This window comes from Hordeum vulgare, chromosome 6H (assembly GCF_904849725.1).
Source record: "Hordeum vulgare subsp. vulgare chromosome 6H, MorexV3_pseudomolecules_assembly, whole genome shotgun sequence".
NCBI lineage: Eukaryota > Viridiplantae > Streptophyta > Magnoliopsida > Poales > Poaceae > Hordeum > Hordeum vulgare.
The window spans coordinates 386,150,558-386,162,356 of NC_058523.1; positions in this window are offsets into that span (position 1 = coordinate 386,150,558).

Below are 11,799 nucleotides of genomic sequence, written 5' to 3' on the forward strand. Positions count from 1 at the left end.
TCCAGTTGCCGGTATTCTCCCTCTTCATGTAAACCTTGCAAAATAAGAGAGAAAAGGCATAAGAGTAGTACCGTGAAGTGAAATAACACCCAAAGAAGCAATATATATCAACATGAAAACATGATGCAAAATGGACGTATCACCCCATTGTTGACCTTCTTCGAGCTTACAAACTCTTAGTCCCCCAATGATTCTTGCTCCTTCTCAAGGGAAAATACAGAGGATATCTAGATCCACTTTTCCACTAATCACTTTCTCCTCTATGTTTGGGGATGTTGGGTTGTACCATAGGTGCATCACATGAAAATTAAAATTTCCCTACGCACAGAATATCCGAGAACATACTACACAGATGGATCACAGATTGTTACCAGTAGACACGCAGTGCCGTGCGGCGGAAGCAGAGTTAGGACAGCGCGTCCGCGAGGTCCTTCTTCTTCTTGTCTGGTCTCCCTCGAACAGCCAGTCATCGGGTCCCACGTACAGGTTCGTCGGAGCAGCGCAAGTGGACTGCCTCTAACAGTATCCACGCGTGCAGGAGGAACACTCTGAGGCGGACTGCTAGGTCCGATCACATAGTAGGCGATGAGTAGAGGTGGCTAGTTGCAACATATGCAAAGCCCTAATGACTGTGCCAAAACGATCAACTAAATAAGTGTGTCGCACATCCACTATATATAGGCATCCGTCGTGGGATCAATCCTTGGGCCTCGTACAGATCCTAAAGCACACACATTCTTTCCCTTAAGCAAGTTCTACTTCTGGATGTTGCGTTAGTTTTCCCTGGAAGAGGAAAGGGTGATACAGCAAAATAGATAAGTATTTCCCTCAATTTGTTGAGAACCAAAGTATCAATCCAGTAGGAGGAACAAGCAAGGCCCCAATCGTACTACCTACACAAACAATCAAACACTTGCACCCAATGCTAAAAAGGGGTTGTCAATCCCCTCAGAGTTATTTGCAAGGATGAGATCTGATAGAGATAGATATAAAAGATTGCTAGATATAGAAGTTAAAAAAAAGTAAATAAATAGAAGCAATATATTTTTTGCTATTTTTGGTTTATAGATCTCAAAGTATAATATGGAAAATAGACCCAGGGGCCGTAGGTTTCACTAGAGGCTTCTCTCATAAAGGAAAATAATACAATGGGTGAACAAATTACTATCGAGCAATTGATAGAACATAATTACGAAGATATCAAAGGCAATGATTATGCATATAGGCATCACGCCCGTGACAAGTAGACCGAAACGATTCTACATCTACTACTATTACTCCACACATCGACCGACTCCTGCCTACATCTAGAGTATTAAGTTCATGAAGAACATAGTAACACATTAAGTAAGATGACATGATGTAGAGGGATAAACTCAAGCAATATGATGAAAACCCCATATTTTTATCCTCGATGGCAACAATGCAATACGTGCCTCGCTACCCCTACTTTGTCACTGGGTGAGGACACCGCAAGATTGAACCCAAAACTAAGCACTTCTCCCATTGCAAGAATTACCAATCTAGTTGGCCAAACCAAACCAATAACTCGAAGATACTTGCTAAGATATGAAATCATGCATATAAGAATTCAGAGAAGATTAAAATAATATTCATATATAATCTGAACATAAAACCACAATTGATCGAATCTCGACAAACACACCACAAAAGAGTATTACATCAGATAGATCTCCATGAAGATCATGAAGAACATGGTATTGAAGAACAAAGAGAGAGAGAAGAAGCCATCTAGATACTAGCTATGGACCCGTAGGTCTATGGTGAACTACTCATGCATCATCGGAGGGGCAATGGAGTTGATGTAGACGCCCTCCGTGATCAATTCCCTCTCCGGCAGATTACCAAAAAAGACTCCCAGATTGGATCTCATGGGAGGAGAGGCTCCCGGCAGCGGAAAAGTATTTTTTTGTTTCGTTTCAGCAATGGGGGGATATTTGGGAATTTATAGAACGAAGATTAGGGTTAGGAGAATTGTAGGGGCCCCACAAGCCAAGGGCGCGACCCCCCCCCTAGGGCGCGCCCTGCAGACTTGTCATCTCCCAGCAGATGTCCTGCCCCCTTCTCCAAGTCTTGCAGGTTCCTTCTGGTCCAAGAAAAATCATTCCAGAGATTTTATTCCGTTTGGACTCCGTTTAATATTCCTTATCTGCAATACTCAAAAACATGGAAAAAACAGAAACTCACACTAGGCTCTAGATTAATAGGTTAGTCCCAAAATTAATGTAAAATAGCATATTAATGCATATAAAACATCCAAAACAAATAATATAATAGCATGGAACAATCAAAAAATATAGATACGTTGGAGACGTATCAAGCATCCCCAAGCTTAATTCCTGCTCGTCCTCGAGTAGGTAAATGATAAAAACATATTTTTTTGATGTGGAATGCTACCTAACATATTTATCCATGTAATATTATTTATTGTGGCATGAATATTCAGATCCATAAGACTCAAAACAAAAGTCTAATATTGACATAAAAACAATAATACTTGAAGCATACTAACAAGGCAATTGCTTGCTTTCGAAATAACATGGTCTTAGAAACTTATCCCTACAAAATCATATGGTCTGGCTATGCTCCATCTTCCCCACACAAAGTATCTGAATCATGCACGACCCCGATGAAAGTCAAGCAATTGTTTCACACTTTTTATGTTCCCAAACCTTTTCAACTCTCATGCAATACATGAGCGTGAGCCATGGATATAACACTATAGGTGAAATAGAATATGGTGGAGGTTGCAAAAATAAAGAGGAGAAGATAGTCTCACATCAACTAGGCGTATCAACGGGCTATGGAGACGCCCATTAATAGATATCAATGTGAGTGAGTAGGGATTGCCATGCAACAAATGCACTAGAGCTATAAGTGTATGAAAGCTCAAAAAGAAAACTAAGTGGTTGTGCAAAAGATGAAATTCCACTAGTCATATGAAAGTGACAAAATAGGAGGCTCCCTATGAAGAACATGGTGCTACTTTGAAGCACAAGTGTGGAAAAAGAGAGTAGCATTGTCCATTCTCTCTTTCTCTCATTTTCCCTTTTTCTCTTTTTTTCCTTTTTTTGGTGGGCTTCTTTGGCCTCTTTTATTTTTGTAAAGTCTGCAGACTCATCCCAACTTGTGAGGGAATCATAGCTTACATCATCCTTTTCTCACACGGGATAATGCTCTAATAATGTAAATCATCACACTTTTATTTACTTACAACTCAAAAATTACAACTCGATATCTAGAATAAAATATGAACCTATAAGCAATATGGAAGTTATGGTGTGTGTCATAAAAACAATGGGATGGTGGTGTTGCATGGCAATATATCTCGGAATGTCTATGAAAATGCCATAATAGGTAGATATGGTGGCGGTTTTGAGGAAAGTATATGGTGGCTGTTTTGAGGAAGGTGGGTTTAATGTACCGGTGAAAGTTGTGCGGTACTAGAGAGGCTAGCAAAGGTGGAAGGGTCAGAGTGCGTATTATCCATGAACTCAACATTAGTCATAAAGAACTCACATACTTATTGCAAAAGCCTATTAGTTATCGAAGCAGAGTATTAGACGCATGCTCCTAGGGGAAGGGTTGGTAGGAGTTAACCATCGTGTGATCCCGACCTCCACACAAAGGTTGACAATCATTAAACAAATCATGCTCCGACTTCATCACATAACGGTTCACCATACGTGCATGCTATGCGAATCACAAGCTTTAACACAAGTATTTCTTCCAATTCAGAATTACTTACTAGCATGACTTTCATATTACCATCTTCATATCTCAAAAAATATATGCAAGGAATCAAACTTCTCATCATATTCAATGCACTTAATATGAAAGTTTTTATTATATCCCTCTTGGATGCCCATTATATTAGGACTAAATTCATAACCTAAACCAATTACCATGCTATTTAAAGACTCTCAAAATAATTTCAGTGAGGTACGAGAGTTTAATAATTTCTATAAAATAAAACACTGTCGTGCTCTAAAAGAAATAAGTGAAGCACTAGAGCAACATTGCCTAGCTCAAAATATATAAGTGAAGCACATAAGTATTCCAATAAATTCACGATTCAGCGTGTTTCTCTCAAAATATGTGTGAATCAAGTATGATTTTGGCAAACTAAAAAGTAAAGACTCATAGCATACAAGACGCTCCAAGCAAAACACATATCATGTGGTGAATAAAAATATAGCCTCAAGTAAATTTACCGATGGATTGAAGACGAAAGAGGGGATGCCTACCGGGGCATCCCCAAGCTTAGGCTCTTTGGTATCCTTGAATATGGCTTGTGGTACCTTAGGAATCCCCAAGATTAGGCTCTTGCCACTCCTTATTCCATAGTCCATCAAATCTTTATCCAAAACTTGAAAACTTCACAACAGAAAACTCATGAGATCTGTTAGTATAAGGAAAATAAATAACCACTTTAGGTACTGTTGTGAACTCATTCTTTATTTATATTCGTGTAATATTTATTGTATTCCAACTTCTCCATGGTTCATACCCCCCGATACAACCCATAGATTCATCAAAATAGAATCTGTCAAAAGCAGAACAGTCAGTAGAAATCTGTATACTTAGAATACTTCTGTAACATAAAAAATTCTGAAAAAATAGGAAAATCATGGAAATTTGTAAATAAATACTGTATAAAAATTTCAGATCAAAAGCACATTCGAGTGAATTTACAAAATTCCTGGACTAAGAGGGAAAGTTTCTGTTTTTCAGCAAAATCAACTTGCAAACACGGTAGACCATCCCAAAGGTCTTACTTGGCTCATACACTAATTAAAACAATAAAACACAATTATTACAGAGGTAATAATGTGTGGAAAACTCTAAAACAGAAGCAAAAAACGAAAGCATAAAAATAAAATTGGGTTGTCTCCCAACAAGCGCTATTGTTTAACGCCCCTAGCTAGGCATATTGCAATAGATCTAGGTATTGTCATCTTTGGTATGCAATCCATAAGTAGCTCTCATAATAGATTCATAAGGTAATTTTAATTCTTTTTAGTAAAGTGCTCCATGCCTTTCCTTAATGGAAATTGGAATCAAATATTTCCTTCTTTCATATCAATAATTGCACCAATCATTCTACGGAAAGGTCTACCAAGAATAATAGGACATGTAGGATTGCAATCTATATCAAGAACAATGAAATCTATGGGCACATAATTCCTATTTGCAACAATAAGAACATCGTTAATCCTTCCCGTAGGTTTCTTAATTGTAGAATCTGCTAGATGCAAATTTAAGGAGCAATCATCAAATTCACGGAATCCTAGCACATCACATATAGTTTTTGGAACTATGGAAACGCTAGCACCCAAATCACACAAAGCATAGCACTCATAATATTTAAATTTAATCTTAATAGTAGCTTCCCACTCATCATAAACCTTTCTAGGTATAGAAAATTCCAACTCAAGTTTCTCTTCAAAGAGTTCATCATAGCATCCACAATATGTTTAGTAAAAGTTTTATTTTGATTATAAGCATGCGGAGAATTAAACATGGATTGCAACAAGGAAACACAATCAATCAAAGAACAACTATCATAATTAAAGTCCTTGAAATCCAAAAGAGTGAGTTAATTGTTATTTAAAGTTTTGACCTCTTTAATCCCACTTTTATCAATCTTAGCATTAAGATTTATAAACTCTGAATCATTGGGACGCCTTTTAACTAAAGTTGACTCATCTCCAGTCCCATATTTTTCAAGATTTATACTATAAAACAAAGATTCAATAGTAGTCACATCAATCACTTTAATACCTTCATCATTATTATCACGAGAAAACACATTTTCAAGCCATTCATGCTTAGCACATATTCTAGCCGTTCTTTCCTTACACTCACCAATAGAAATTCTCATAGCTTTTAAAGACTCATTAATATCATGCTTCGGTGGAATAGATATAATTTTCAAATAATCAATCTCAAGAGAAGTTGTATCAACGTTCCTAGCCAAATCATCAATCTTGAGCATTTTTTTTTCAATCATAGCATTGAAACCTTTTTGAGAGCTAATGAATTCTTTAATATTACTATCAAGATCAGAGGGCATCTTATTATAATTTCCATAAGAATTTTTGTAGGAATTACCATAATTGTTAGAGGAATTATTAGGAAACGACCTAGGATTGAAATTACCTCTATACGTGTTATTGCCAAATTGTTCCTACCAACAAAATTCACATCCATAGATTCATTATTATTTCCAATCAAAGAAGAGAAAGGCATATCATTGGGATCAATGGGAGCACTCTTACTAGCAAATAATTCCATCAATTCATCCATCTCTCCACTCAAAGTATTTATTTCTTCAATAGCGTGCATTTTTTACTAGTAGGAGATCTTTCGGTATGCCATTGAGACTAATTTGCCATAATATTATCTAGGAGTTTAGTAGCTTCTCCTAATGTGATTTCCATAAAATTACCCCCCCCCCCCCCCCCCGCGGTGGAATTTAAAGATTTCTAGAAGGGAAATTCAATCCCGCATAAAAAATTGTATAATCATCCATAAACTCAAACCATGCGAGGGCAATTCGTAATCATTAGTTTCATCCTCTCCCAAGATTGTGCAACATGCTCATGATCAAGTTGCTTAAAATTCATTATATCGTTCCTAAGGGAGATAATCTTAGCGGGCGGAAAGTACTTGGAAATAAAAGCATCTTTACACTTATTCCACGAATCAATACTATTTTTAGGTAAAGATGAAAACCAAGTTTTAGCACGATCTCGTAGTTAGAAAGGAAATAGCTTCAATTTAACAATTTCATTATCGACATATTTCTTCTTTTGCAGATCACACAACTCAACGAAAGTATTTAGATGGGATGCGACATCTTCACTAGGAAGGCCAAAAAATTGTTCTTTCATAACAAGATTGAGTAAAGCGACATTAATTTCATAACATTCCGCACTAGTGTTAATCATTATTATTAGTAATGGAAAATCACATAACTTGGTATTCTCTTAAGTCATTGTGACAAAACAAGTAATCTAGCACACAACAATCAAAGGAAAAGACGAACGAAAAAAGGACGAATGAAAAGGCAAATCTTTTTGGTACTTTCTGAAAATTGTTTTAGAAGTGGGGAGAGGAAAACGAGAGGCAAATGGCAAACAAAGTAAATGCAAGATATGAGTTTATGATGGGTACTTGGTAAGCTTGATCTTGCTATGGATCCTCCCCAGCCACGGCGCCAGAAATCCTTCTTGAGCTTGCGTTGGTTTTCCCTTGAAGAGGAAAGGGTGATGCAGGAAAGTAGATAGGTATTTCCCTTAGTTTGTTGAGAACCAAGGTATCAATCCAGTAGGAGGAACAAGCAAGGCCCCAATCGTAGTACCTACACAAACAATCAAACACTTGCACCCAACGCTAAAAAGGGGTTGTCAATCCCTTCAGAGTTATTTGCAAGGATGAGATCTAATAGAGATAGATATAAAAGATTGCTAGATCTAAAAGTAAAACAAAATTAAATAAATAGCAGCAATATATTTTTGGTTTATAGATCTAAAAGTATAATATGGAAAATAGACTCGGGGGCCATAGGTTTCACTAGAGGCTTCTCTCGTAAAGGAAAGTAAAACGATGGGTGAACAGATTACTGTCGAGCAATTGATAGAAAAGAAAATAATTATGAATATATCCAAGGCAATGATTATCCATATAGGCATCACGTCCGTGTCAAGTTGACCGAAACGATTATGCATCTACTACTATTACTCCACACATCTGTTGGAAATATGCCTTAGAGGCAATAATAAATTAGTTATTATTATATTTCTTTGTTTGTGATAATCGTTTATTATCCATGCTATAATTGTATTGAATGAAAACATAGATACATGTGTGGATACATAGACAAAAACAATGTCCCTAGCAAGCCTCTAGTTGGCTATCCAGTTGATCAAAGATAGTCAAGTTTTTCTGGCTATGTACAAGTGTTGTCACTTGATAACTGGATCACATCATTAAGAGAATCATGTAATGGACTAGACCCAAACTATGAACATAGAATATTGATCGTGTCATTTTATTGCTATTGTTTTCTGCGTGTCAAGTATTTGTTCCTATGACCATGAGATCATATAACTCACTGGCACCGGAGGAATACCTTGTGTGCATCAAACGTCACATAGGAGGAATATAGTATGGATCAAGAGTGGGATTTGTCACTCCGTGTGACGGAGAGGTATCTCGGGGCCCACTCGGTAATACAACATCACACACAAGACTTGCAAGCAATGTGACTAAGTGTAAGTCACGGGATCTTGTATTACGGAACGAGTAAAGAGACTTGCCGGTAAGGAGATTGAAATAGGTATGCGGATACCAACTACCAAATCTCGGGCAAGTAACATACCGAAGGACAAAGGGAATGACATACGCGATAATATGAATCCTTGACACCAAGGTTCAACCGATATTAGCTTCGGAGAATATGTAAGATCCAATATGGGCATCCAGGTCCCGCTATTGGATATTGACCGAGAAGTACCTCGGGACATGTCTACATAGTTCTCGAACCTGCAGGGTCTGCACACTTAAGGTTCGATGATGTTTTAGTATAGTTGAGTTATATGTGTGGGTACCGAATGTTGTTCGGAGTCCCGTATGATATCATGGACGTCACGAGGGTTTCTGTAATGGTCCGTAAACGAAGATTGATATATAGGATGGCTTCATTTGGTTACCGGAAGGTTTTCGGGCATTACCGGGAATGTACCGGGAGTGAAGAATGGGTTCCGGAAGTTCACCGGGAGGGGGGCAACCCACCGGGGGGAAGCCCAATGGCCCTAGGGGTGGCGCACCAGCCCTTAATGGGCTGGTGGGACAGCCCAAGAGGGCCTTGGTGCCATAAGGAGAAAACCAAAGAAAATAAAAACAAAAGGGGAGGTGGGAAGGAAGAGAAGGACTCCACTTTCCAATCCTAATTGGAGTAGGATTGGAGTAGGACTCCTTCTCTCCCTTGGCCGGTGCACCCTTGAGGGCTTGGCCCTCAAGGCAAGCCACCTCCCCCTCCCTCCTATATATAGTGGTGATTTAGGGCTGATTTGAGACAACTTTGCCACGTGCAACTCAAACCTACACCTCGTAGTTCTTCCTCTAGATTAGATTTCTGCGAAGCTCGGGCGGAGCCCTGCAAGAATAGATCATCACCAACACCGGTGCACCATCACGCTACGGGAGAACTCATCTACTTCTCCGTCTCTCTTGCTAGATCAAGAAGGTCGAGATCGTCATCGAGCTGTACGTGTGTTGAACGCGGAGGTGTCGTCCGTTCGGCGCTAGATCGGAATGGATCGTGGGACGGATCGCGGGACAGTTCGTGTGACGGTTCGAGGGACGTGAAGACGTTCCACTACATCAACTGCGTTTCTTACCGCTTCCCGCTGAGCGATCTACAAGGGTACGTAGATCTAATCTCCACTCGTAGATGGACATCACCATGATAGGTCTTCGTGTGCATAGGAAATTTGTTGTTTCCCATGCAAGGTTCTCCAATAGTGGCATCATGAGCTAGGTCCATGCGTAGATGTTATCTCGAGTAGAACACAAAGGGTTTTGTGGATGGTGATGTTCAATTTGCTGCCCTCCTTAGTCTTTTCTCAATTCGACGGTATTGTTGGATTGAAGCGGCCCGGACCAACATTATTCATACGCTTAAGAAAGACTAGTTTCATCGATTGCCATGCAATCTCGTTGCATAAAGATGACTGGCGGGTGTCGGTTTCTTCAACTTTAGTTGAATTGGTTTTGACCAAGACGGTCCTTGGAGAGGTTAAGTAGCAATTTGCACATCTCCGTTGTAGTTTTTGCCTAAGTAAAATGCGATCATACTAGATACCCATAGCAGCCACGTAAACACATGCAACAACAAATTAGAGGACGTCTAACTTGTTTTTGCAGGGTATGCTTGTGATATGATATGGCCAATGACGTGATGTGATATATTGGATGTATGAGATGATCATGTTGTAATAGTTAATATCGACTTGCACGTCGATGGTATGGCAACCGGCACGAGCCATAGGGTTGTCTTTAAACTAACGTTTGTGTTCGCAGATGCGTTTACTATATTGCTAGGGCGTAGATTTTGTAGTAATAACATAAGTAGCACGACAACCCCGATGGCGACATGTTTATGGAGATCATGGTGTGGCGCCGGTGACAAGAAGATCGTGTCGGTGCTTTGGTGATGGTGATCAAGAAGCACAAGATGAAGGCCATATCGTGTCACTTATGAATTGCATGTGATGTTAATCCTTTTATGCACCTTATTTTTCTTAGAACGACGGTAGCTTTATAAGGTGATCTCTCACTAAAATTTCAAGATGAAATTGTGTTCTCCCCGACTGTGCACCGTAACGACAGTTCGTCGTTTTGAGACACCACGTGATGATCGGGTGTGATAGACTCAATGTTCACATACAACGGGTGCAAAACAGTTGCACACACGGAACACTCGGGTTAAACTTGACGAGCCTAGCATGTGTAGACATGGCCTCGGAACACATGAGACCGAAAGGTCGAGCATGAATAGTATAGTTCATATGATTAGCATAGAGATGCTTACCACTGAAACTATTCTCAACTCACGTGATGATCGGACTTGAGTTAGTGGATTTGGATCGTCTACCACTCAAATGACTAGAGAGATGTACTTTTTGAGTGGGAGTTCTTAAGTAATATGATTAATTGAACTAATTATCATGAACATAGTCTAATCGTCTTTGCGGATTATGATGTAGCTTGCGCTATAGCTCTACTGTTTTTATATGTTCCTAGAAAAAATTTAGTTGAAAGTTGATAGTAGCAACTTTTTGGACTGAGTCCGTAAAACTAAGGATTGTCCTCATTGCTGCACAGAAGGATTATGTCCTTAATGCACCACTCGGTGTGCTGCACCTCGAGCATCGTCTGTGGATGTTGTGAACATCTGACATACACGTTTCTGATGACTACGTGATAGTTCAGTGCGTAATACTTAATGGCTTAGAAGCAAGGCTCCAAAGACGTTTTGAAACGTCGCGGAACATAAGAGATGTTCTAAGAGATGAAATTGAGATTTCATGTTTGTGCCCTTGTTGAGAGGTATAAGACCTCCGACAAGATTCTTTGTCTACAAAGTAGAGGAGAAAAGCTCAAATCGTTGAGCATGTTCTCAGATTGTCTGAGTACAACAATCGCTTGAATGAAGTGGGAGTTAATCTTCCAGATGAGATAGTGATGGTTCTCCAAAGTCACTGTCACTAAGCTGCTAGAGCTTCATGATGAACTATATCATATCAAGGATAGATATGAAGATCCTTGAGCGATTCGCAATGTTTGACACTGCGAAAGTAGAAATCAAGAAGGAGCATCAATTGTTGATGGTTAGTAAAACCACTAGTTTCAAGAAGGGCAATGACTAGAAGGGATACTTCGTGAAACGGCAAACCAGTTGCTGCTCTAATGAAGAAACCCAAGATTTAACCCAAACCTGACACTAAGTGCTTATGTTATGAGGGGAACGGTCACTAAGGCGGAGCTACCCTAGATACTTGGTAGATAAGAAGGCTGGCAAAGTCGAAATATGTATATTTGATATACATGATATTGATGTGTACTTTACTAGTACTCCTAGTAGAACGAGGGTATTGGATACCGGTTTGGTTGCTAAGTGATTAGTAACTCGGAATGAAAGCTACGGAATAAACAGAGACTAGCTAAGGGAGAGGTGACGATAAGTGTTAGAAGTGTTTCCAAGGTTGA